Below are 26,987 nucleotides of genomic sequence, written 5' to 3'. Positions count from 1 at the left end.
TAGGACTTTCAATACTATGTTAGATAAAAGTGGTGAGAGCGGACATCCTTGTCTGGTTTCTAGTCTTAAAGGAAAAGCTTTCAGCTTTTCATCATCAATTTTGATGTTAGCTGTGGGTTTGTCATAGGTGGCCTTTATTACGCTGAGGTACATTCTCTATACTTTTTTTGAATCAATGCTTATTTAAATGAAAATTGGTAGAGCTATGCCATGTCACTTTTTTTTTCAATAAAAGAATAGTGTGCATGTTTCAGGTTATAAACAATCCTTCAGAAATCAGTTTCACACAAAAGTTATTTTTATGTCGAGTAGATATATACACATTCTGTAAATACACTCACATGTACATAGATATAAGTGGGATTTGTCTACTTCTTGTGGTTATTGATTTTAAAGCATGTTCAGTTCACTTCAACCTTGTGTAGATTTTATGTAGAGATTTTACTGCTTTTCTGGTTACTTTTCTCATTATTTTTAGTTATAATGGTACAATTATTATCATGGTACATGATACATGGGGCAATTTTTCAAGTGTCCTAAGTAGTAGGAATAACTTTGCTTCAATCATTATAAGGTATCTAAGATTGATGACACCACTACAACCAATTCTTTAAATCTGTCACACTGGAATTCTCAAATGATTAGGAATTACTCTTCTGTGGCTGTTGTTTGCAAAGAGCAGCTAACCAAAGCATACAGTGCATAGTAAAAAAGAAAACAATGATAAGAGAATAAGAATTCAGACACTGCCAAATGCAGTCTTCTTGACATTGAAAAATGATCCCCCCACTTTTTTAATGAACGTAATTTTAGCAATCTTATGTGATTTAGTGACTGAATACATGGTCCAAAACTAAGATTTTTCTGACAACATATATGGATCTTTTCTGAGACTCATGAACTAATTAGACACGTATGACTTTTTGCTTTATACAGAGCTGGGACTTGGTTCTTGTTCAGAGTGATGTCTTCAATTTAAAATGGGATAGAGTTAACTAAGGAAGAAATATGAAACAGGTGTCCAAATCAAGAAATGGGTATTGTTGGCTCAAGCTGATCTAGAAAAGTGTGTGTATCTGACCAGGATTTGAGGAGCAAGTGAGAAGAGGAAAGAATACAAGTAGTCTAATGTGGAAAGTAGATTGCTGCCAAGGATTCCTAGGAATAAATTTAATGCATTTGTGAAATTGTGTATATATTTTAATGGATTCTGCCTTTGATGGGTCAGAGAAGAGATGATTAATGCATCACTATACTACCCATACATGCTGTGGTAAAATATCAGAAAGCTTAAGAAAATAGATAATAGAAATAACAATAATAATAATAATGGAAAATTACTTTTTTAGTTATGTACTTCATTGCATTTTATCAAAAATATTCTGTAAAGCATAGAATGGTAAAAATGCAAATAATGAATTCACAGAATCTTGAATATAAAGATATTTATAATAAAATATATTTCTAGGGGTGCCTGGGTGGCTCAGTCAGTTGGGCATCCGGCTTTGGCTCAGGTCCTGATCTCACAGTTTGTGAATTCGAGCCCTGTGTCCATCTCTGTGCTGATAGTTCAGAGCCTGGAGCCTGCTTGTGATTCTGTGTCTCCCTTTCTCTCTGCCCCTCCCCTGCTTGTGCTCTGTCTCTCTCTCTCTCAAAAATAAATGAAATGAAAAAAATAAAAAAAAAGAAAATACATTTCTATACAAAGAATTAACAACAACAACAAAATTCTTAACACTAACAAGTGTTTACAGCAAGTTTACAAGATGCAGGTTGATAGAAAAGTGTTCATTGTTGTTCTATATATCATCAATGAACAACTGGATTTTGAAATTAAAAACACAACACCATTTACATTAGCACATACACATAAAACATGAAGGGCTTTAGTATAAATCTAACATAATATGTACAAAATCTATATGAAGAAATCTTTAAAAAGAAATGCTGATGCAAGAAATCAACAATCTAAATGAATAGTAAGATATTCCATGTCTGTGGTTAAGAAGAATAAGTATTATTAAGATGTCAGTTCTTCTCAACTTGATAGCATAATCGCGGTCAAAATCCCAGCAGCTTATTTTTGATATTAACAAACTGACTCTAAAATTTAGATGGAAAAGCCAAAGACCCAGAATAGCCAACATAGCACTGAAGGAAAAAACAAACAAACAACAACAACAACAAAAAACTCAGAAACTGACACTGACTGACTTCGATATTCGTTGTAAGTCTAGTAATCAAGACAGTGCGGTACTGGCAAAAGAATAAGCAAATGTATCAATGGAACAGAAGTGGAAGTTCTGTTAACTAACTTTGACAAAGGAACAAAGGTAATTCAGTGGAGAAAGGATAATCTTTTCAATAAATATGCTGGAATAACTGAAAATTCACATGCAAAAAAAAAAAATCGATACAGAGTAAGATTTTACACTCTTCCCCATACACACACACACACACACACACACACCCTCAAAATTTATCATGCACCTAAATTTAAAGTGCAAAACTTAAAAAACTTGTAGAATATAATAAAGAAGAAAACTGATGACCATTTTTTTTTCATATTTTAAGCAATTAAATTAACATTTATTTCCATTTGGATTAAAATATACACATCATAAACTACTTACTGTTCCCTAATTTCAGAATATTATATAATTACCCAAGCATTGGGCTAATGGATGGATTCTGGACATGGGCAGTGAAGAAAAAGGAACAAAGAACTCAGGAACCTTAAGATTGCTTTTTCTATTTTAAAACAAAACTACTGACTGACGAGCTACTTTAAGTGATTTTCCTTATTCATAATGGTGATGACTCTTTAGATACAACACCAAAAGCATAATTATGAAAAAAAATGAGGGGCGCCTAGGTGGCTCAGTTGGTTGAGCGTCTGACTTCTGCTCAGGTCATGATCTTATGGTTCGTGAGTTAGAGCCACGCATCGGGCTCTGTGCTGACAGCTCAGAGCCTGGGGCCTGCTTCGGATTCTGTGTCCCCTTCTCTCTCTGCCCCACCCCTGCTTGTGCTCTTTCTCTGTCTTTCAAAAATGAATAAACATAAAAAAAAATGGTAAGTTGGGACTTCATTAAAATTAAAAACTTCTGCTCTGTGAAAAAACAGTTAAGAGAAAGAAAAGACAAGCCACAGACTGGGATAAAATATTTGCAAAACATATTATTTAAAAAACTGGTAACTAAATTTTTAAAAAGAACTCTTAAAACTCAACAGTGGAAAACAACCCAATTTTAATCTTTTTTTTTTTTTTTTTTTTTTTTAATCTGGGGTTCCTGGATGGCTCAGTTAAGCAGCTGACTCTTGATATTGGCTCAGGTCCTGATGTCACAGTCATGAGATCAAGTCCCATTCAAGCTGCGTGTGGAGCTCCGCTAGAGATTCTCTCTCTCTCTCTCTCTCTCTCTCTCTCTCCCTCCCTCCCTCCCTCCCTCCCTCCCTCTCTCTGTCTCTCTCACTCTGCCCCTCCCCACCCTTGCACGTGTGCTCTTGCTCTCTCTCAAAAAAAAATGAAAAAAAAATATATATTATATTAAAATAGGTAGAAATCTGAATAGATACCTCACCAAAGAAGACATACAAATGTCACATAATCATAGGAAAAAATACTCAACAGCATGTGTCACTAGGAAATTGCAAATTAAAACAGTAATGAGATATCACTATACAGCTATTAGAATGGGTAAAACTCCAAACCCTGACAATACCAAATGCTGGTAAAAATGTAGATTAAGAAAAACTCTCATTCATTGCTGGTGAGGATGCAAAATGGTACAGCCACTTTGGAACACAGTTTGACAGTTTTATACAACACTATTTACAGAATACCAACATGATTGGGCAATCCTGCATCTAGGTCAAATGACCCAAAGGAGTTGAAAACTTACATACACAGAAATCTGCACATGAATGTTCACAGATGCTTTATTCATAATTGCTAAGACGTGGAATCGGTCAGCTGTCCTTCAATAGGAATATGGATAAGTAAAATGTTATATACATTCATACAATTGAATAGCATTGAGAAGTAAGAAAGTAATGAGTTAATCAAACCACAAACAAAGACATGGAGGAACTTTGAATGGTATTGCTAAGTGAAAGAAATCAATCTGAAAAGGCTACATATTGTATGATTCTAACTATAAGACATTCTGGAGAAGGCAAAACTATGGAAATTGAAAAAGAAAAAAAACCACAAAAACCAAAACAGTGATTGTCAGGAGGCTGGAGAGAGTTGGACATAATGAATAGATGGAGCACAAAGCAATTTTGGGCTGTGAAACTACTCTGTACGATACTTTAACAGTACATGTGTGACATTATGCATTTGCCCAAATCCTTAAAACCATATAACACAAAGAGAAAAAGCTCTTAGGTAAAATGGACTTAATAATGTATCAATGCTGGCTCATCAACTGTAATATAATTACAATTACTGTGCAGGGGGACAAGGGGGTTATATAGGATTTCTCTGTACTTTCTTTTTTTTTTTAATTTTTTTTTTTAATGTTTATTTATTTTTGAGAGAGAGAGAGAGAGACAGAGCATGAGCAGGGGAGGAGCAGCAAGAGAGGGAGACACAGAATCCGAAGCAGGTTCCAGACTCTGAGCTGTCAGCACAGAGCCCGACACGGGGCTCGAACTCACAAACCACGAGATCATGACCTGAGCTGAAGCTGGACCTCAACCGACTGAGCCACCCAGGCGCCCCTCTATACTTTCTGCACAATTTTTCTACAAATTTAAAAAGTGCTCTAAAATTAAAATCTATTAAAATATAATTTTAGACTTTTTATAATTGTTAATGTTTATTTATTTAATATTTATTTGTTTTTGAGAAAAAGAGAGAGAGAGAGAGAGAGAGAGAGGAAGAGAAAGTGTGATGGGGGAGGGGCAGAGAAAGAGAAACAGAAACTAAAGCAGGTTCCAGGTTCTGAGCTTTCAGCACAGAGCTCGATGTGGAGCTCGAACTCATAAACTGTGAGATCATCACCTTAGCTCACAACCTGACCTGAAGGTGGACACTTAACCAACTGAGCCACCCAGGCACCCCCAATTTTGTACTTTTTAAACACAGCTTTTTCTTTTCTATTTTTTTTTTTTTTATCATAGGTAACTGTAGCAGATTCAAAGTAAGGAGAAAATGTACATCTCCCTTGGCTTTGACTTGCATGTCATTTTATTTTTTTCATTTGGTTAAAAAAGGCAACCACAGATTAATTATATTTGTGACCTCCAGTGTGTAAAACACTGGGTTTTAATTCTGTCCAGAACACCAGGTATTTATAATTTCATAGAAACATGTATGGAATCAATCAGAGATGTGGAGGCTTTCTGCAAATAAATGTAAGGCACAAATAGTGACTTATGAAGCAGGGTCTTTAATCTAAAGCACTTCCTAAATATTTACTGTTGTGACGTTATTCCACCTCCTACACCTTACTCTGAAACCATATGAGAACAACATGCTAAAAAAAACACTGAAACTATCACTACACTTACATCAGTAACTTATGAATTAATTCTGAAAGCCTGGCACAATTTAAACTTTTACAAAGTCATTGTTTTTTTTAGACATCTATTTCTTTTAAAGACTGCTTCATTTCTTTAGTATGGCAATTTCAAATAATATGTTGCTCTAAAATAATTATCTTGTTTTTAACATATATGAAGAATGCTTCAAGGACACCAGTGTGGCTCAGTAGGTTAAGCATCCAACACTTGATTCTGATTCATGACCTCACAGAGGTGGAGCCTTGCATCAGGCTACATGCTGACAGAGCATAGCCTGCTTGGGATCCTGCCTCCCTCTCTCCCTGTCTCTCCCGTGCTTGCTCTCTATTTCTCTTTCAAAATAAAATTAAAAAAAAAAAAAGATTGCTTTAGAAATTTATATGTACAAAGTTTATTTATTTTGAGAGAGAGAGTGTGGGAGAGAGAGAATCCCAAGCAGGCTCTATGCTGTCAGCGAAAGAGCCCAACAATCAGATAAGTCGATTTATCTTCACCTTTCCTTCTTTTACTCCATCCCATTTTGTTTCAGTACTAATCAGAAATCACATTCAAACAATGATAGTTAATAAATACAGAGCTTAATGCAATTTATCTGTTCTCTATCCACTTATATTCATTAAATTGAATGGTTTCATTTTTATTAAAAATGAGGGTATTCTCAGAAATATGAACCTTTTGGGGCGCCTGGGTGGCTCAGTCAGTTAAGCGTCCATCTTTGGCTCATGTCATGATCTCACGGTTCATGAGTTCGAGCCCCGTGCCAGTCTCTGTGCTGACAGCTCAGAGCCTGGAGCCTGCTCTGGATTCTGTGTCTCGCTCTTTCTTCCCCTGCCTCTCTCTCTGTCTCTTTCTCTCTCTCTCTCTGTCTCTCTCTCTGTCTCTCTCTCTCAAAAATAAATAAACATTAAAAAAATTTTTTTAAAGAAATACGACCTTTTTAGGTTTCCCATAAAAGCATATGTTGAAAATCAATTTAAGGAAGGGTATCTAAGCTTGTACATCCTAGCCTTCATATCCTTCAGCAAAAAGTCTTGCTGGAATAACATAGGTTAAAGATGTGACAAAATAATCTTAATAAAATTATAACATCTCCAAAAATATTTCTTTGAAAATAATAAAAAGAAAATAAATTTGAGTGGCTCAAGTAGAAAATTATGCTCTCATAGAAACAAAAGGTAAAGTTAGAGATTATTTACTTGTGAATATGAACTTTAAAAGTAATAAAGTAGGTAAAAGGACAGTAATATATTCACTTTAGAAGTTCTAATAGAGAAAGCATTTTTATCCCATTAAAATTGATCAAACTAAGACTTTCATTAAAAAATAATAACATTTGAGGAAAAATAAATTTATTTCTATCTTTAAATAAAACACATTAGTTCAATATTTAACAGAGCTTACCTTGACCTCCATTTGGAAAAAGAGATATATGTGGTAGAAATATTATGAAAATATTTTTTTCAATATTTGCATCTGAAATATAGCAGGAAAATTAACAGAAGAATATACTTTTGCTTCAGGCATCCCTTCCTTCAGTCACTCTATATACATTTCATTATTCTCTTCACACACACACAAGATACACAAAAACCTGCATTCAATTTGTTTTCATTTGCATTTAGTTTTCTTCCTTTTATCAATTTTTTTTTAATTTTTTTTTTAATCTTTATTTATTTTTGAGACAGAGAGAGACAGAGCATGAACGTGGGAGGGTCAGAGAGAGAGGGAGACACAGAATCTGAAACAGGCTCCAGGCTCTGAGCTGTCAGCACAGAGCCCGATGCGGGGCTCGAACCCACAGACCGTGAGATCGTGACCTGAGCCGAAGTCGGACACTTAACCGACTGAGCCACCCAGGCGCCCCTCTTCCTTTTATCAATTAAAAAAAATATCTGATAAATGGATTCTCTATGCTTTTGTGATCTGATATTATTTGATTTTAGCAGCAACTTTTGAGTTAAGACTATTTAATACTGGAAGGCTCTCTATAAACATGTTTATGCAACATGGCAATGAAATTTTATTTAGTTGATTTTTAAGTTTACTTATTTTGAGAGAGTGAGAGCACAATCAGGGAAAGAACAGAGAAATAGGGAGAGAGAGGATCTCAAGCAGGCTCTGTGCTGACCGCACACAGCCCTATACGGAACTTGAACTCACGAACCATGAGATCATGACCTGAGCTGAAATCAAGGGTTGGACACTTAACTGACTGAGTCACCCAGGCATCCCAAATTTTATTTAATTGTGATTATGGTTTTAAATTTTATTATACATATACTCAGACTGCAAGATACTATTTAGAAAAGAAGCTTCACAACTATATTAAATACAAATTGGGGTTTGATGATTTCATATCTTATCAAAACCTGAAAACTGTATTAAACACAAATTGGGGTTTGATGATTTCATACCTTATCAAAACCTGAAAAAAATGAATCTTCACAATTCTTAGATGAACCTGTTGTGCTAGGTAGAGTTTGGAAAGCTGCATGCCTAAGCCAACAGTGGAAAACTTTAAATACTGCCTATCAACCTCAAATGTCAATGGAAGATTATTAGTAATAAATATCCTGGGGAGCTCTAATTACCTCCTACTGCTCCACTGCTTTAGAGAAGATGTTCTATCCACACAGGTCATGCTGTGTAACATATTCATCAAATATTTTCTGTGCTAATGAGAATTTGTACAGGAAAACAAACAAAAAATAATGCTTTATCAAAAACAACAGTGAAAGAACAGCACATACCAAAGCAAAGAATTCTTGCCATTAAGAAATAAAATCTCCAATTTACAAAAATCATACTGACTGGTATTATACCTTCTTTAATATTCTGTCTGGAAACAAACAGGTAAAGAGGTATTTACACATCATTAAGGCTATTTTATTTGTCCTCCATCCTTTCAGAATGAGGTACTACATTTTTGCACACTTGAAAATCACTTTAAAAATGCATCTCTAGTGCCACAAGTTTCTCTTCCATTGTCATCATATGAGTTATTTAAATATCTAGTATATTCAAAATGTTATTCATTTATGGGGATATTTTCACAGTTATGACATGAAAAATTTTAATGTGCCAGTTCTTTTAAATGTAAGTCTGTTTCCCTAAAAGATAACTTTCCAGAAAAACAAATGGCATTAAAATTTTTTTAATCCAAATTAGGATTTGAATTTTAAAATTTCATAGGTCTATTTTAATGTTCTTTACATTTTAACAAAAGACAGAAAGATTAACATAGATTTGAACTGTGTGGGCCCACTCATATGTAGATTTTGAACAGTACAATACTGTAAATGTATTTTGACTTTCTAATAATTTTCTTAATAACATTTTCTTTTCTCTAGCTTCCTTTACTATATGAATACAGTGTATAATAAATATAACATACAAAATATGTGTTAATCAATATTATGTGTTTATGCCTTTATCTGTAAGGCCCCCAGTCAACAGTAGGCTAACAGTAGTTAAATTTTTGAGGAATCAAAATTTAGACGTGTGGGACATCACTGTGTCTAACCTCCATGTTGTTCAAAGGCCAACTGGGATTGAAAATTATTTTGGGGGCACCTGGGTGGCTCAGTCAGTTAAGTGCCCAACTCTTGATTTTGGCTCAGGTCATGATCTCATGGTTCAAGTTCTGCATTGGGTTCTGTGCTCACAGCACAGAAACTGCTTGGGATTTTCTCTCTACCTCTCTCTTTGCTCCTCCCTCTCTTTCTCTCAAAATAAATAAATAAACTTAAAAAATTATTTTTTAAGATCCTTCAGTGAGTTATTACAACTATCTACGTTCTAGAGTTTTTAAACAACTGAACATTCTGCTAATCATCTGGATTTCAGTTGGTTATTTTTTCATTGGTTCCACGTCTGCTGCTTCCTCTCACACCAGGTCCTTCAAAAAAACTGATGTCTTTTTCATCCCATAACCTTCCTACTGCAGAATCCACAATCTCTTCAAATTCCTTTTTTAAAGTGACAACCTTAAAATATGAGATTTCTATAATTATAGTTATCTTAATTATTCTCTTTCTACAATTAGACTTCCTGATCTACTTCACTTGTTCACTATATGAAATTATAGTGTATCTGATGGACTCTCTCCCCTGCTATATTAAAAACAGCATGAAAGCAGTATCTGACTGCTTCCCCAAGGTTTAAGTGTTCTAGGATACAGTAAGTATGAAAATGGATTAAATCAACATTAAGCATTTTTAATTTCATTTAAATTTAATTAATTTAATTGTCTATAAGCCTACCTCAAATCTCCAGAAGATTTTTATTTAAATTTATTCAAATAAATTACTATAAAACATATTATTTATGTCAAAGTTTTTATGAGAATTAAATGAATATATATATATGTATATGCATACACACATACTAGAAAAGTTCTTGGCACACAATCAACATTTGTGAATTTATTTAATAATGGGTTTTTTTTTGTAATTTATCAAAGAATTTTTTTACACAACTGTCTGTGAAATTCTAATATACTATATCTAAAACTTATTATTGGGACAATTAAAATTATACAGACCACTCTTTTATAGAAGCTATTTTGGTAGTGGGAAAAACAAAACACTTTAAATTCTAGAATTTAATATCATCATTCCTAAAACATGGATCATTATTTTGAGAAACTTTATGTTTTCCAAATTAATATTTTATGTCTACAGTCACACAACACACACACACACACACACACACACACACACATCTCATCTCATTTTGGATAAAATTATTCTATATCCTGGCAACCAGGATACTAAATTATACCTTATTAACTGCCTGCCTAAAAGTACTGAGAGTACTGACTTTGGACTCAGAATCCTGGATCATTTTTACCATGTTCTTCCATTTGGTAATGTACCTTAAGCAAGCTATACACACTTCTGAGGTTCTATTTCTTCCACTGTGAAATAAGGAATACGATTCTATTCCTCAGAGTGTGGTTATAAAGATTCAATTAGATGATATATGAATCAATATGCCTAGAATTCAGTAAAGATCTAATAAATGCTACATAGATGCTGTGTTATTTTTATTTATTACTAGGTTCCAAAGCATTCACTCTTAGAAACATAGGTTGAGAGGAATATAGCTGTAATTTGAGATGGTGATTCAAAAGGGGGTAGACACAGAAATTAGACAATGGAAATCAAATTCTACAAAAAAATTATTTATAACTCCTAAACATATTTGTGCCTAAAACGAATTTAAAAATCTCGGGGCGCCTGGGTGGCTCAGTCGGTTAAGCGGCCGACTTCGGCTCAGGTCATGATCTCACGGTCCGTGAGTTCAAGCCCCGCATCGGGCTCTGTGCTGACAGCTCAGAGCCTGGAGCCTGTTTCAGATTCTGTGTCTCCCTCTCTCTGACCCTCCCCCATTCATGCTCTGTCTCTACCTCAAAAATAAATAAACGTTAAAAAAAAATAATAATAAAAATCTCTTTGAGGGGTGCCTGGGTGGCTCAGTTGGTTAAGCATCCTACTTAGGCTCAGGTCATGATCTCACAGCTTGTGAGTTCAAGCCCCATATAAGGCTCTCTGCTCTCAGCACAGAGCCAGCCTGCTTTGGATCCTCTCTCTCTCTCTCTCTCTCTCTCTCTCTGCCCCACCCCGGCTCGTGCTTGTGCTCTCTGTCAGAAATAAATAAATATTTAAAAAATAAATAAATAAAAATAAAAATCTCTTTGAAATCTCTGAGTTAAGTTCATCTTCTATGTGAATAATTTATAGTAGTAAATGTGTGGAAACCAAGGATCATCATTTATAACAAAAACTATATTCATATTTACTTTTAAAATCTGCAGTGTTACTCCATGTTTGGATACCTGTTTTTTTTTTTTTTCCATATGTTTTCTTTGAAAATATTTCCTCTCCAATTTAGAAAAGTGGATTGGAATGAAAGAAACTTTTTTACTATTTGTATTAATCTAAAATTCTACAACCTAAGTAAATAAAGCAAATACGAAGTAAGTTCTACTCTAAACCTAAAAAGAAGTTTAAATAATTGCTTAGGATTCTAGTTATTAGTTGAAAGTATAATTGAGGCCAAATAATGAAAAAAGGAGCCTCATTATTTTAAAATGAAAGCTTAATGTTTTATCTTAACTGATATGTGAATATGCAGATTTTTAAATTAATTAAAAATATGCAGCATTTATGTTTCTGTTTCACAACTCAGGTAAACAAAAAGCTACTTCTCTAAGTTTTTATGTAAATTCCAGTTAGTTAACATACAATGTAATATTAGTTTCAGGTGTAGAATTTAGTTATTTAAATTAATAGAATATTCTTATTGAACTCATCATGTCTCTGATCAAGTAGTGATGAAATGAGATAGATTTAATTTGCAAATTAACATTGTAAGTTTGTCCAGGTATATATTATTCCTGGGTTTTGGATTTTTCCTAAGAATTTAGAATGCATAAGCAAGAATGTGTCAACAAGCAGTAAGTAATCATCACAGTTAGATTTTGTCTCATGTGTCAGTCCTCATAAGAAAATATATTAAACAGGGGCGCCTGGGTGGCGCAGTCAGTTAAGCGTCCGGCTTCAGCCAGGTCACGATCTTGCGGTCCGTGAGTTCGAGCCCCGCGTCAGGCTCTGGGCTGATGGCTCGGAGCCTGGAGCCTGTTTCCGATTCTGTGTCTCCCTCTCTCTCTGCCCCTCCCCCGTTCATGCTCTGTCTCTCTCTGTCCCAAAAATAAAAAAAATAAAAAAATAAAAAAACGTTGAAAGAAAATATATTAAACGGTAATATAGGCCAACTTTTGAGGGTTAGCCTATTGGAGAATCCTTATTTCTACATGACATTTATTTTTAAAGACAATTGTAAACTAAGTTAACATACAATCCATTACTCTTCCTGTTACAGTTTTTACTTATTCTGTACAGAAAATAATTTTTTTAATATCACAGACTAATTATGAAATCATCTTTTTTGCAGTTAAATAATTGAAAACAAAGGTGAACAAGTATATAAAACATGATACAATGTAGTGTACATGTCTACACATAATAGAGATACATGTATTATGTGTATACATATACATATGTGTGTATATATATGTATATACACACACATATATTGTATACACATGTACATACAGTAAAGCCTTGGTTTCTGAGAATAATTCATTCTAGAAACATGCTTGTAATCCAAGCACCTATATATCAAAGCAAACACTCTCTATTGGCTCAATGGAATCTTTTTCTTTTCGTGCAATGTTAACAAGGAACCTATCCAATGACACTTGTGTTTGTCTCCTTTTGAGAATTTCACATAAGTATGACACTGCATTGTCATTAAACTGATTGATCGCTTGCACTGCTACAGCATTATTCCTGTGGTGCTTTTCTACAAAATTTTGCACTGTTTCCCAAGATATAAAATCTTGCAATTTTGTCCACTTGCATACCCGTGTTTCTCGATGATTTCCTTCTTAGCTTCCACCGCAATCATCTCCTTCTTATCACCTTTTTTTTCAACTTTTCTCTGCATGGGGACCATTGTATACACTCCACAGATGTTGACTACAGTATGGTATTAATAAACTCTTGTCATATACTGCATTTAATGTAACTGGCAATAAGGCAGGAGAGGAAAAGGTCTATATCTGCAGGCAGCCTGACCTAGAATGAAGCAAAACATACCTAAGCTTACTCTCGTATGGAAAATAAAGGAGTGTCTGTAGGTGTTCTGAAGTGACAACAAATACACTAGTGCCAGTCGTGAGCACCTTCCAACATTCCAAAAAAATCACTGATTTCTGCAAAACACTGCGGACTGAGATGGAGCACCTGAGCATGAGTGATGATCACCCACAATCCCACAGCAAGAGACAGAGAATTATTGGCTCAGTTGTGATGTGACATTCAGCGTCACGTCACATACTACTCGTACTGCAAGACACTGCTCATTTATCAAGCTAAAATTTATTAGAAATGTTTTCTTGTCTTGCAGAACACATGCAGAAGAAGTTACTCATAATCCAAGGTTTCACTGTATTTGCCTACATATATACATACATACACACAAGTATATACACACATACACAAAGATTATCATGGATATATGCATATGTAATTGAATATTCTGTCCTCTGGCATGTAGAGAAATGCATGACCATATATAATGAATACAATATATATATTTCACATATGTATTCCAAATCACATACTCCTAAACAAAGTCAGCTAGCTACACCCCAAATCAGTGCATATTATAAGTGGATTCTAGCTCACTTCAAGCTTTCTTTCAGTGAATAAGCATTGAAGTGGCTTTGCTTCATCTTTACAAAATTGAAATTTAAAACAATATGTAACTCATAGAGCATTTGTAAAAATTAAGTACAAAAATGCATGGTAAATGATTTTCATAATATCTATATATGTTAGCTAATATAATTATCACGATTATAATTACCAGTAGGGCCTAAAATAAGAATATACTATATCATAAGATATCGGCTCACAGAATTTTATATCCTCCAATGTCTATAAACTATAAAACATTTCTATTCTGTTAATGAGTTTAATAACTTTGTAGATACTTTGACATTTATAATCCAAAGTTTTGAAGAGCATTAGCTCCAGAAATCTTCATTATTTTTAAAGATAAATATTTTAGAATATCAATATTAAAATATGTCAAAGTATTTTACAATTATTTAAACTGTATGGAACATTATAAATAACATTTTTCTTTTTAAAATACATATATTTGAGGGGGTGCCTGGGTGGCTTAGTCGGTTGAGCGTCCGGCTTCGACTCAGGTCATGATCTCAGTTTGTGAGTTCGAGCCCCACGTTGGGCTCTGTGCTGACAGCTCAGAGCCTGGAGCATTTCAGATTCTGTATCTCCCTCTCTCTCTGTTCCTCACTCACTTGTGCTCGCTCTCTCTCTCTCTCAAAAATAAATAAACATCAAAAAAAATTTTAAATACATATGTTTGAGTCTATGATACAAGAAACAGACATGCATGAATGCTTTTTCAAAGTCTAATATTTTACTAGAGCACTGAAATATTTCAATTGTTTGTTAAAAGATAAACTGAGGCATATTAAAAACATTAAGGGTTTATTTGAGCAAAACTGATTCAATACAGCAAATAGAAAGAAGCTCAGAACAGCTGTACAAAATGAGACTTTTATAGACAGAAGGAAGCAGGAAAAAGGAAGTTATACTGGCAAAAAAAGCAGGCTTGTTATTGCAAAGTTACTTTCCTTTAGACAATGGGAGGGATCCATTAGGCAGATCATCTAACTAGTGTTGATCGGGTGATTCCTGATTGACAGGTTTTAAAACTTCATTTCTAGGAAAGCTGTAACTGTCAAATCTCAGTTTGGTGACATGGTACTTATTATAAGTGACTCCATTTTGGGCCTGTTTTATTTTCAACATGTTGAACATCTCTAAAAATGTCTATAGAAATATACCGCTAGTTATATATATTATGTATATTATCTTTTCAACTTAATACATCAATGAAAATTATTATATTCCAAATAAATTTTACATAATTGGAAACAGAAGAGTCAGGCAATGTATACTCAGTAAAATTTTGACTTGTTTACTGATGTAGAATCTTTTGGAACATAGCTTCTAACCAAGGGACCCATATGCTGAAGGATGTGTTCTGAATAGCACATGACCCTGGGATCCACAATTTTTCCCATACACCACATCACCCAGAGGTACACAACCTGAAACAACACTGAAATGTTGTGTCATTCCAGAGTCACACAACACTGGCATACGAAAACCTTGGCTATAACCCCTGGAGGGTTTGAGTGTCATTTTTCAGGATGCAGCATAGGCACTGACACACACAAAAAAATGATATACTGTATAGAGGTAGAATCGATTCATCCAACCATCATTCCCAATATCCTACTTGCAAATTTTTTTTTTTTCCATTCCTCCTGGAGGCTGTATCAAGTAGAGGACTGTTCAGTAAATATTCAATTCCCATTGCTCCCAACCCACTCATACACATGCCATGGAAAGATTATATTTTTCTGCTCCGTTGATGTTGAATTTGGCAATATAATCTGCTTGGCTCCTTAAAGTATATTGCCCCACACTTTGACTTTGGGCTCAGACAGTGACTTGCTTTAATCAGCGGTATGGTAGCAGAGATGACTCATGCAAAGGCTTGATGTGCACTAGCATAGTTAAACAAGGACGTGGGCCTTGTCTCCCTGTGTTTCTGCCACTATGAGAAGGTAGCCCACTTGATCCCAAAAGAACAAGAGACACATGGAGCAGAACCAATCCAGTCAACTAGCAGACCCACAGCTTAAAGAGGAGCTTTCCCAATAGACCTCTGAGCATCATAATAAATGCTTATTGTTTGGAGATTTTAAACAAATACATAAAACAACCTTATCAGGTTATCTATAGACTCTACCCTAGTTGTTGTGACAGACAACTTGATTTCAAAAATTCAAATAAAAAAGGAAAATTTCCAGAAGGCTAAATCTACCTCTTATTTTTCTACTATTTCCTACTACACTCTTTTGATACTATTAGGTATTTGAAAACGTAATTGTGTAATTATAGATTTCCTATATTTGGCAAAAACATAGGAGAACCCGGTTAAGCATATTTTAATACTAACTATAAGAGGGGACATTATGCTGAGTTTTTTCCCCTCGTTTTAAAATATATTCACCGTTGCAGTAAAACACCAGTGTACTTTAAAAGTGCCATTATAGCTGACCCCATAAATACCAAATTCACATTAAAGTAAGTGCTGAAGAATTCATGAATTGCTAACAATCTACTATGAAGTGTATTCTTTGTCTTTTTTCTTTTCCCCAACAAAGATGAAAACAGAAATCATCAATTTAATTACAGTGCTTGTATTCCCTCCTTTGTTATCCAAAGGAAGAACATTGTTATTTGTGACTTATTCAACCTACCACAAAATGTGCAAGTTAATTTCCAACTTTATTTTGTAACGTGAAGTAGGGAGTCTTTAAGCTGTCACAGCCCATGACAGGTATTTAAAACTTGTGTTGCTAGTTCTAAACATATTCAGAAAGCTGACAGTTCTGAACAGACTATGTCTCCATTCTGACTGGCAAGAATATTTAATGGAAAAATTTATTATTCTTTATTGAATAAAAAACATAGAGTAAAATTGAAACATCTAGAAAAAGTAACTTTTGCAATTAATGTAGTATACGTTCAATTAAATATCAAAACAAAATGCTATTTACTGAACATAATTAGGCCAAACCTAACTCTTCGGCTAATACTTTATAACATCAATCAATCAGCCTTTCTCTTGACCTGCAAGAAATTAATCTATTGTTAGATCTAATACAATACTGGTTGTAGAAAACAAATCAATATCTTCTATGTCTGTTTTACCTATATAAATAAAATCATGACAACTCTGATACACTGTCATTTGGCCAATAAATTGAATTTAAATTATATGTTGATTAGGAAACTAAATTCCTACAAAAAATTGTTATGTTACAATTCCTGTTATGTTACAATTCTTAAGAGGTGAAATTCTCATAAGTAAAACAGAAAATCCAAGATTTTAACTTAATTAGTATTGATGGTACAACTTATGTTAAGAGTCTTTAAAGTCATGAACTAATTATTTACCCCAGCTATTTTATTATGCTCCAGATGAACTGCATAAAATGTATAATATATGTTGTATTTCCTATAACTATCATATATACAATCACATAATATATAAAATATATAATATACAATTATAAAATAAATATGATAATAAAACCTTTGCACTTTAAAAATTTAATATTAAAATCTTTTATCTAAATTCACTTAATCTGTAAAATATAACTGTAAATTTCTTTGTTTATATTTATTTGTATATCTGACACAACAGTGCTCTAAGTCAATACCTTTTTGAATAGTGACAATAATTCAGTACCTTTCCATAAATTTCCCAAGACAAGGATGATTGTTTCTGGCTCCAAAGGAATAAAAAATTAGCCTAGACTCTTTAAAAAAAAGTTATTTTTTATCCTCAATTAATTTATAATGGTCTATTCTCTTATGGAAATATAGCAAATAATCAACAGCATGGAATTAATATACAGAATAATGAAGACAGATGAAGAAAAAGATACTGGGAAAACAAACTATTCCAATAATAGCAAGTGTAACAGACATCTAATGTGTTGAAGAACTTATGAAAGCAACAATAATTATTCTTAAATATGATACCAACTAATAGACCAGAGACAGGGGTTATAGGCCTATGGAGAGGAGAACACAAATACTCCTTTTAACAAGATAGCATTTAAAGGGAGAACTCCAAAGTATATTCAAGTCAAATCAATCATTCTCCAGAAAGAGCTCCATGAAAGCAAAAATTTTACTCTATTGTTCATAACCATAATTCTTAGTACTTAGAACCCTGCTTGGCATGTGGTTAGCACTTGATAAATATTAAATGAATATATGAATGAATGAACCTCTTGAATAGAAGCCTTTTGTAAGTTAGACAAAGAAGTGAAAATAAAAATTCCAAAGGCAAGGGGTGCCTGGGTGGCCCAATCAGTTAAGCCTCCGACTCTTGGTTTCAGCACAGTTCATGGTCTCATCATTTGTGGGATTGAGCTTGAGATTCTCTCATTCCCTCTCCTTTGGTCCCCTCCCTGTCACATGCTCTCTCCCTCTCTCTCTCTCACACAATAAATAAATAAACAAACAAACAAACAAACATACAAACATTTAAAGAGACTAAGAGGGGCACCTGGGTTGCTCAGTTGGTTAAGCCTCTGAGCTTAGCTCAGGTCATGATCTCACAGTCCATGGGTTTGAGCCCCAAATCGTGCTGTGTGCTGACAGCATGGAGCCTGCTTTAGATTCTGTGTCTCCCTCTCTCTCTTCCCCTCCCCCACTCATGCTCTGTCTGCTCTTGCTCTCAAAATAAATAAATAAATAAATAAATAATCATTTTTTTTAAATATTAAAAAAGACTAAGAAATAAATTTATAAAAAAAAAATTCGAAAGGCAGGAATGATATCCTAAACTTGAATGGTTAAAGGGATAAATACTATAAAATGGTATAAAAAGTCAAAATGGTATTTTAAAGTATACAAATCCCTGAAGAATCCCCATGGTACTTGGGGAAAAAAACTGATTACAGGTCTGGTAGAAAAGGTACAAGATGTGCCTGGGATATTGTGCAAACAACAATGCAAATGAAACAATAATAGACAATTTTAGTGATGTCAAAAATATAAGGATCCAAATTAGAGAAACCTCCACTGGTTAATACTGAGATATATGTGGATGAAATCATACAATATCTAAAACTGGCTTAAAAATAATCCACTGGGGTGGGTTGGTGGGGTGCTTGATAGGATCTATAGATAAAACACAAACAATTTTGAGTTAATAAACAGAATCTAGGTAATGACTCCTTGACAGTTCATTATACCAGAATACATTTTTCCACGTGTGAAAATTTCCCTTAAAAATATTAACTAGAGTTTAAATGTAATGTATCCTGACATACAGGTAGTGTTTTGCAAAAATGAAATACACTGTTTTAACAAAATGACATTTCTTGTTTCATAAAGGTTTATATTTCATATTCTTAAGTAAATGCTTAAAAAATAAAGAAATTATATAGAAAAAGAAACATGTAATAAACATACAATTTTGTATTTCTAGAACTCTGATCATCTTTTGCTTATAAAATGGTCTCTCCTTAACACATAATTAGGCTTGTATGTCAAGCTAGACCAAACAGACAACTCCTCTAGAATGTGTGCCACAACTTTTAGATAAGAGTAAGCCTAAAAAACTTGTAGGATGTAATCTAAGGACATCATGTCCAGCAATTAGCTGGAATATGTCTAAGAGATGAAGAGATGAACTGGTATCAGAGATCTCTTAAGCATTTAGTTTCAGCCATACCTAAACTCCTGGGTAAAAGTAATGTCCTTACTTTTTTTTAAGGTATTTTAAGTTAGAATTATTTCACTTTCAATCTAAAATATGTTAATGAATATAGGCCAATAATGACCAATGATAGAATCAGATGATAATTAAATTGAGATAGTTTTGTAAATCAACTAGTATGGATACTATATGTATCAGAAGTTAGAAGAATGGTCCCTATTAAATCAGATACAGGACAGTGAAAAAAATCTAAGGTAAAACAGAGGATCATGCCCACAGTGATTGGTTTAATGGCTTGATAAGAATATTGCCAGTGAGATAACCAGCTGCCTTAGGATACTAGATAAAGAAAGATGGTTAGGAACAGATTTATTGCAATTTATATGCAAATACCTTCAATATATTAAATGTGGAATTACTGAACAAGTAAAGACTGAAAAGAAGAGCCTTGATACATATAGAAGAAGGCAGAAAAAAATTAAAATAATAATAAGTAAAAACTAGAAAGAAGACTACTGACCATATTAATACAATTTATCAGTCAGAATCTGTGGAGAGGAGGACCTAGTTAGAGTTTTATATAAGAATCATAGCTTAATGTATATTAATTCTTTTGAGTTTCAGGACATATTGGAGTTAAATATAAAAATAGTTTATAAGTCATTTGTCTTTATGGGCACAGTCACTCTTTTGCTGTTCGTGTTTTTAGTATACAGCTTAAAAGCAAAACAAAACAAAAAGAATTTCCAATTAATTTTATACATCAAAACATAGAGATTTTGAGGCTTTTATTTCATAATTAAAGTCAGAATTTTGGTGCCAGTATAAAGTATATTCATGCAAATATCACACACTAAGGGAAAGTACCTTTGTTATACTAGGAAATACAGGAAATATAAGAGTAAACTCCCAATTATAAGAGAAGGCAAGGAAGATTTGCTTGAATAAATAAAGTAACATTTCAAAGAATAGATGATTTTATTCAGGTTGCTCTGTGAATGTTTGTTTTATTCCAATAGTATTCAGTATTTGCTCAGAAAAAAAAAAGAAAAATAAATGTTTCTAAAAGAAATAATGTTTCAAGTATGAAGTTGTCAATGAAATACATTTCTACACCAAATAAAAAATGTATTTGTATTTTACTTAGTTTTATATTCATAGAAATTCTCATTTCCAATGTACAGATAAGAAAATCTACACTTCATTCAATTTTCTGCATTTCCCACCTATTTCAATCAAAAGTAAGCTAAAGGGTTTTTATTGCTTCTTCAAAATTGTTCAGAGTTACCATAGCAAGTTTTTATAGTTATTTCACAGTCCTATTTTAATAGATTATTGTATATTGATACTTCATTTAATATAGTTTCTCAGTTAAAAAAGAAAGAAAAAAATCTTGGTTTTAATACTGTGAAGTCTCTTAAAATCTCATTTAAATGGCTTAAACATCACTCTGCCAAAAAAGCAAAAAGACATACATTCCTCCTTATGTAATTATTGCCTAATTTTATTTAAGTTTATGTATTTATTTTGAGAGACAGAGAGAGTGTGTGAGTGGAGAAGAGCAGAGAGAGAGAGAGAGAGAGAGAGAGAGAGAGAAAGAACCCCAAGCAGGCTCTGCACTGTCAGCTCAGAACCCAACACAGGGCTCAATCTCACAAATCGTCAGATCATGACCTGAATTGAAATCACAAGTCAGACGCTTACGCAATTGAGCCACCCAGGTGCCCTAGCTGTTGCCTAATTAAAAAAAAAAAAAAAAAAAAAAAGTACTTAAACTGAACACACAGCATTCTTTTATAAACTTTTAAATGATTTATTAAGTTGTAACTAAATCACATAATTAATTAGTTAACATACAGAGATAATGATATTTAGGAGACATCATCTCTCAACACTGCATTAAAAAAATTTTTTTTAATGTTTATTTAGTTTTGAGAGAGAGAGAGAGAGAGAGAGAGAGAGACAGAGAATGAGTGGGGAGGGGCAGAAAAAGAGGGAGACACAGAATCCAAAGCAGGCTCCAGGCTCTGTGCTGTCAACAGAGTCCAACACATACTGTGAGATCATTACCCGAGCCAAAGTCAGATGTTTAACCACCTGAGCCACCCAGGCACCCAAACACTGAATTTTTAAAATGCACCTGACAAACATTTATAAAAGTCGATACATGCCTAGCTATTCTATATTCCATGTATATGATAGAATAGATATAATCTGTCTTCTGAAATGGGGTGGGAAAGGAGGCAATGGTTTGAAAACCAAATAAATGACAAATGTACAAAAAACACCAAATGTAAACTTCGGGTGGAAGAAAGTTACCAAAAGCCGTTACAGAGAATGGTGTGAGGGGGGCATTCAAAGTTATCACAGAAGGCTTAATTGAGATGATATCTAAGGTGAGCCATCCAGGATGATTTAGAGCCACAGCTCCATAAGAGCATAGCCTGTTCAATGGCCTTAATCCTGGAAAGGGTTTGGTATATTTGTCGAATGAGAAACAGTCCTGGCTGACATTGGCTACTAGGGCACAGGTGGTGGAGCATCATGGGATTTGACTGGCATAATAGGCTGCCTCAGACTATTATGTGTCAGAGCAGGAACCATAGAGTTTACTCTGAATGGAAAACTCCCAGAACATAAAGCTAGTGGTTGGGGTAGGGTGGGGAAATGTGGGCTGATGGTGCTATTGTATAATGTGATTTAGGTTGTAAAAAGATCACTGGGCTATTTATGAAGAATACACTGGAGTTTAGAATTCCAGTAATGATTCCTTATGCATTTTACCTATAAAAAGCAAACACTGAAACTTCTTTAAAAAATTAGGTGAGACTCTCCGTATAAATATAATTACATATATTTCTTTACAGTGGTACCACTAGATTACTATTCAATTTTTCAAGTGTGTGACTTTCCTGACAAAAGCATACGAAATTACATATAAAAATTCTTTTAAAAACACTGCATTTGAATTTCCCCTCCAACTATACTTTTGTATTGGGTATTATATATATATATGTATTTTATATATTTTGTATATATGCCTCTGGTATCATGCGGGTACTAAACATCACAATGTGCACATGGCAAACCCCGCAACAAACAATATTGTAGCCTTAAATACCAACAGTGTTGTATCTGAAAAATCCAGGCTTACCAAGTCCCTGTGAGTAACATAAAATGACTAGGAACCAGAAACATTATAGAGAGAGCAAGATGGAGTCACTCATGTCAAGCAGGGACCTGTGTCAAGCAATGATGCAAGAATAACGGGCATTGCAACTACCAGATATCCCCAAGATCGACACCAGATGATGACACAGTCTGAACTGTTAACCAGCAGAAACACAGGAGGTCTGAAAAGGCCCAAGACTGATTAAATCCTTTAAAAGAGAGGATTTGTGCAGCAAACTGTCAGACTCCTCAGACACTGACCCTTCTAAGTCTGTCTACTTCAAAAAGGCACCTGCCTCTGAAGACTCTGCCTCATCTCTGAAAAGAACAGAGATCCTTCACTGCTTGAACATTGCAAGCAGTAAATGCCGAGAGAGATCACCCGGACCCCAGACCCAGGCCTTATTTCAACTGTGCACCCGCAGACTGACTTCTAGTTTAGCTCCTTAACTTCCTACCCGCCTCCCTTTCTATCTTATTTGTGTGACTTGTCTTGTGCCTCGCTTTGCGGGAGGTGTGAGAAGCCAAATTAAACGTGTGGTGAAATATCGCTGATTTTGGGATCCTGAACCTGCATTGTTAACCTTGCTTTATGACTGAATAAACATGACATTATGGAAACACACAACTCGTGTGTGAGCCTTCACAGCCTTCTTATAACAAGCATACAACTTTGTCCCGCGTCAATTTACCATTAAAACAAGATGCAATCACAAGGATAAAAAGAAACTGAAATTAACTTGACAAAATGGTGGAAGGAGAGGTGCCCTGCTCTAGTCCCTCCCACAGAAACTCCCATTAAGCAACTACCCATGAGGCTTTGGGAGACTTCTGGAACACAGGCGGAAACGTTATAGTTCACCTGCCAAACAAGACAAACAAAAGACCTGACAAACACTGCATTACAAGGGTAAGAAAAGCAGTGCCATTTTACTGCCACACCCCTCCCGGAAGTGCATTAGCACAGCGCTGAGAAAGTCCCCGCCCACATTTCCTCCTGTGAGGGAGAGACCTAGAAGAAGTCCAACTCCATGGGCTTCTCCGACACTGACAGAGAAGCCCACTTCTGATTCAACTGTGAACAACATGGGGTCCCGCACGTTTACACCATCTGGGGACAGCGAGGAATGAGGAAAACGGGTCAGGGTTTTCTGTGACCAGTCCTTGGAATCTCAGTGATGCTGGCCCCTCGCCTTTCGGGCCAACCACAGAGCAAAAGGGTTTGCTCTATCACACAGATGAGGAGCCTGTCGCCAAGCTTGCTCTGCCTCATCCTCAGGGCCTCCCGCAGCGGAACCCACACCTGGAGCTCTTCTCCACGGCAGACCCTGCCAGTCACCTGGCAATCAGAAACCCACCTACCAGTCTGTGCGCGGCACCACTGGCAGTCTCATCCCCCTGAAGAGCCTCATCAACAGCTTTCGCCCAATGCTGGAGCTTGTCTGGAGGCCGCCTTCACCGCGAAGCCCTGCAAGTGTCTTCCTGAACCCTGCGCGCCACTCACGTCAACGTCGACGTAAAGCCCTGCTCCTGGCCACGCCCACCCAGAAAGCCCCGCGGGGAACCGTCACTTTACAGAGCCCAGTTAGCGGTTTTGCCGGACAATCGAGCCCAGCCAGCCGATTCAGGTGACCTCAGCGATTTACTGGCGGTGTCCTCACCAGAACTCAGAGCTCAGCAAGACAGCCCTGCCGAACTGCAGGGCCGTGGCAGTGTATCCTGCCCAATTGTGGACCCTGAGACCCCAACCCTGATCCTTATCCAATTGCAGACCCTGGCAACAGGTCACCCACCGGGCAAAGACCGGTCAGCTGGCCCTGCTGAAACTCTGAACCCACCAGGCAGCCCCAGCCCCCTCCAGAATGGATTCCAAGAGAGGGAACTGGCTCACTATGGACACCACCAACTGATGTGCCCAGAATTGTTGGCTGGCTGATGTTGGCTTGCACCCTCAGGAGTTTCCAGGTGAAATCTGAAATTGGCCCCATACATGGAGGACAAGAAGAGACTGAAGAAAGAGGCAGACCACTCCAGATTGGTAGGTGGCAATTCTAATAAGCAAGGAAACTTACTTGGGAGGCTTGTTAGGCATTTGCAAGATAAGTAGATCTCTACCCCAGCCTACCAGAATTTTAAGTTTATATAGAGGCCTTCACTGGGTTCAATCAGGTATACAGTGTAGATGGTCTCAACAGCACCTTACTATCTCAATGATATTTCTTTGAAACAGCGTCTAGTATGGATAAAGCAAGTGGAATGCATGTTCCAAGGACAAGGGAAGCGGTGTAGAGCTTCCAATTTCCTGGGTCCAGCCTGTGGGTCAAATGTTGGTCATGTCCTCTTGATAATGTCCTCCAACAATCCACCCCTCTTGAGGAGCTCTTAAAATCTTACACACACCTCATTCCCCTTCCACACTGTGCCCTGAGAGGTCAGCAAGGGCTTTCACTGACATAGAAGTTGCTTGTTTGGCAGCTTTCTGGCTGTATTGGAAGCAGATGCTACAGCGACAGTACAGGCATATGCAAGAGAAAACACAGGTTAAAATAATGATGCCCAAAATAAGTAACATTTTTTTCCCCAGGAGCTCAAAGATCTAATCCACTGCTTTATTAAGTCCCCTAGGCTGAGAGTTGGATCATTCAGGGCATTCAATTATTGACTAATGTGATTTAATAAAGATAATACATTAGCTGACTCATGGATGTGAACACACAACATTCTCTTTGAATGACAACACAGTTGCCTCCTTGCAAGGTAGTGATAATGTCCAAGGCCCTCCTATTTTGGAGGACAGCTTGTCTTCTTAGACACATTTCCAGTGTTCAGGAGAGACTGGCTTTATCAGCTGTCATTCAACCCTTGCTTGGCGAATGTAGTAAGGGCTTTTATGTACGCTATAACATCCTCCATGCCAATGGAGGGGATAAAGGTGGTGTCCTGGATGACTGTACCAGTGGAACACAGGATGTGCTCATCTGCCATTGAGGAGAGGGAGGTTGGCAATGGTTACCATGAGGCAGATTCCCCTTTGTGCCCTGGGTAAACCCAGAGTGCAATGGTTCAACCACCCAAGTGGAAGCTAAGCCCAGTGCAGAGCCCAATGCAGGGCTTGAACTGCCAACCCTGAGATCAAGACCTGAGCTGAGATTAAGAATTGGACACTTAACTGACTGAGACACCCAAGCACCTCCAGCCAAACTTTTCTTAGTTCAGGTCACTAGCTTCTGTGGTTCATAATTGTTTCCATTCAGATGGTGTCAGTGTTGAGGTGAATAGTGACTACAGTCCTTGTGGGCAGATTGTCCTGACCAGATTCATCTGTATTCCAGGCATCGATGGGAATTTCCCCCAGTCCCTCTCTGCAGGACACAATGGCCACCACAGAATAGGGGTGGGGGCATTTGGAGTATCTACCCACTCTGAAGGGCCTAGTAGCAGCTACATTTCTAGAGCCAGTGGTTTGGAAAACAGGATACTCCTCTGTTGCAAATAGGCATGCCACTTAGTCAAAGTGAGGGTAAGTCATGGCTCACTTTGTCTCTCCCACTGTGTCCAGCACCATTACTTCCACAGTCACAGGCACATCTAACTGAAATGGTAGCCCTGCTTAGGAGATGGCCAGAGCTTTAATCTACTTCACCAGTATTTTTGACTGCTCAAAGGTGACTTGCTGCTCTGATCCCCAGCCCCACACTTGCCCTTTATTTATTCAGCAATATAAGTGATAAAGACACAATGCTAGGTAGGCAATAAAAGTCCTCTAAAACCCCCAAACCCTACAAAAACTTGCACCTCTTTCATACTCTTAGGCTTGCGCCTAATCAATTACAGTTTCTGGGTAGGCTTACACCTAATCAATTATGGCGTCTGGAACAACACATTTCTTACCTGACCAAACAACTCCCAAAAACTTTATGGCAGTACCTAAACCTTGAATTTTCTGGGGGTTCACTGCCTGTCATCTCCCTTGCAGATGTCCCAGCAAAGTCTATAGAGTGTCCTGTAGCAGAAGCAAGTCTTCACATGTTATCATTATATCATCAATGTAATGAGCCCATTTTACTAATGTGTGGAAGGAGAACAGGGGCAGTTCATGAGTTACTATCCCATTACATACTGTGGGTTTATGCAGGTAACCCAGAGGAAGCACTTGAAAGATCCATGATGCTCCTCCCACATCAAGGTAAATTGATCTTGTGACTTAGCAGCCAGGGATATATTTAAAAAAAAAGTATTGACTAAATCTAGCAGAGTATGGTACATTTCTAGGACTGTGGTCAAGGTATCTAAGATGGTGGCAATGTCAGGCACAGCTTCATAGATGGGAGATAACACGCTGTTCAGTTCTTGATAGATATCATCTA

General features: G+C 36.0%; 1 long non-coding RNA gene across 2 annotated transcripts in view; it reads right to left on the bottom strand.

The window, feature by feature from the left end:
* LOC122238028 overlaps nucleotides 1-24,064 on the bottom strand; it is a 73,410-nt gene extending 49,346 nt beyond the window's left edge. For both annotated transcript variants that reach the window (XR_006216984.1, XR_006216983.1), the window contains exon 1: nucleotides 23,983-24,064. This is a non-coding gene — a long non-coding RNA (uncharacterized LOC122238028). The remainder of the gene's footprint in view (nucleotides 1-23,982) is intronic.
* Nucleotides 24,065-26,987: the final 2,923 nt, after the last annotated feature.

Source organism: Panthera tigris, chromosome B1, assembly GCF_018350195.1.
Source record: "Panthera tigris isolate Pti1 chromosome B1, P.tigris_Pti1_mat1.1, whole genome shotgun sequence".
NCBI classification, from domain to species: Eukaryota; Metazoa; Chordata; class Mammalia; order Carnivora; family Felidae; genus Panthera; species Panthera tigris.
The sequence above is the reverse complement of the archived record's forward strand: the minus strand, read 5'-3'. Positions and strand labels throughout refer to the sequence as shown.